Source organism: Chrysochloris asiatica, unplaced genomic scaffold (genome assembly GCF_000296735.1).
Source record: "Chrysochloris asiatica unplaced genomic scaffold, ChrAsi1.0 scaffold00486, whole genome shotgun sequence".
Taxonomy (NCBI): domain Eukaryota; kingdom Metazoa; phylum Chordata; class Mammalia; order Afrosoricida; family Chrysochloridae; genus Chrysochloris; species Chrysochloris asiatica.
Genome location: NW_006409004.1, coordinates 882,969 through 885,252, shown reverse-complemented (window position 1 = coordinate 885,252; position 2,284 = coordinate 882,969).

Sequence of the window (2,284 nt, the reverse complement as noted above, 5' to 3'; positions counted from 1 at the left end):
ACATGGCTGACGATTACAGTTTGTTCATATATAGAGAGCTACCTACATGGCAGATCAGTCCAACGTATCCTTGTACAGAAAGATATCTACATGGCAGACGAGTCCAACATATCCATATATAGAGAGCTAGCTACATGGCAGAGTAGTGCAGCATTTCCATATACAGAGTTCTAGCTACATGGCAGATGAGTCCAACGTGTCCACATACAGAGAGCTAGCTACATGGCGAAGTAGTGCAACATTTCCATATACAGAGTTCTAGCTATATGGCAGATGATTCCAACGTGTCCATATACTGAGAGCTAGCTACATGGCAGAGTAGTCCAACATGTCCATATACAGAGTACTAGCTTCATGGCAAATGAATCCAACATGTCCATATACTGAGAGTTAGCTATGTGTCAGATGAGTCCAAGTTGGGTATATTTAGAGGGCTAGCTACATGGCAGAGAAGTCCAATATATTCATATAGAGAGAGCTACCTACATAGCAGATCAGTCCAACATACCCATGTACAGAGAGCTAACTACATGCCAGAAAATTCCAAAATGTCCTTATACAGAGAGCTAGCTACATGGCAGAGTTGTTCAACATTTCCATACACAGAATTCTAGCTACATGGCAGATGAGTCCAAGGTGCCCATATATGAAGAGTTAGTTACTTGGCTGATGAATCCAACAAGTGTATATTTATAAGGGTAGCTACAAGGCAGATGAGTTCAACATGTTCATACACAGAGAGTTGGCTACATGGCAGATGAGTCCAACATGTGTATATTTAGGGAGTTAGCTACATGGCAGAGTAGTGTAACATTTCCATATACCGTGTTCTTGCTACATGGCAGATGAAGCCAACAAGTTCATATACAGAGAAATAGCTATATGGCAGAGTAGTGCATCATTTCCATATACAGAGTTCTTGCTACATGGCACATGATTCCATCGTGTCCATATACTGACAGATAGTTACATGGCAGATAAGTCCAACATGACCATATACAGAGAGCTAGCTACATGGCAGAGTAGTGCAATATTACCAAATACAGAGTTCTAGCTACATAGCAGATGATACCAACTTGTCCATATACAGAGAGTTAGCTACATGGCAGAGTAGTGCAACATGTCCATATAAAGAGTTCCAGCAACATGGCAGATGAGTCCAATGTATCCATACATTGTCAGCTAGCTATATGACAGATGAGTCTAACATATTTATATAGAGAGGACTACCTACAAGGCATATGAGTCCAACATGTTCATACACAGAGAGCTGACTACATGGCTGATAGGTCCAACATGTCCATATAATGAGTACTACCTACATGGCATACAAGTCCAATATATTCATATACAAACAACTACCTACATGGCAGATCAGTCCAACATTTCCATATACTAAGAGTTAGCTATGTGGCAGATGAGTCCCATATGTGTATATTTAGAGGGCTAACTACAAAGCAGTTGAGTGCAACATATTCATACACAGAGAGCTGAGTTCATGGCTGATGAGTCCAACAGGTCCATATACTCAGATCTAGCTATATGGCAGACATGTCCAATATGTTGATATACAGAGAGCTATCTATACAGCAGATCGGTCCAACATATCCATGTACAGAGAGCTAGCTTCATGGTAGACAAGTCCAACGTGTCCATATACAGAGAGCTAGCTACATGTCAGAGTAGTGCAACATTTCCATATACACAGTTCTAGATACATTGCAGAATAGTCCAAAGTGTGCATATACTGAAATCTAACTAAATGGCAAAGTAGTCCAACATATCCATATACAGAGTACTAGCTACATGGCAGATTAGTCAAACACGTCCATATACGGGGAGTTAGCTACATGGGAAATAAGTCCAATATCTTCATATAAAGAGAGCAACGTAAATAGCAGATCAGTCCAACATATCCATATACAGAGAGATAGCTTCATGGCAAATAATGCGACATTTCCATATACAGAGTTCTAGCTACATGACAGATGAGTCCAACGTGTCCATATACTGAGAGCTAGCTACATGGCAAAGTAGCCCAACATATCTGTATACAGTGTACTAGCTACATGGCAGATGAGTCAAAAATGACCATATACTCAGAGTTAGCTAAATGGCAGATGAATCCAACAAGTGTATATTTGGAGTGATAGCTACAAGGCAGATGAGTCCATCGTGTTCATACACAGTGTTGACTCCATGGCTGATGAGTCCAACATGTCCATATACTGAGAGCTAGCTACATGGCAGAGTAGTCCAACATGTCCATATACTGATAGTTATC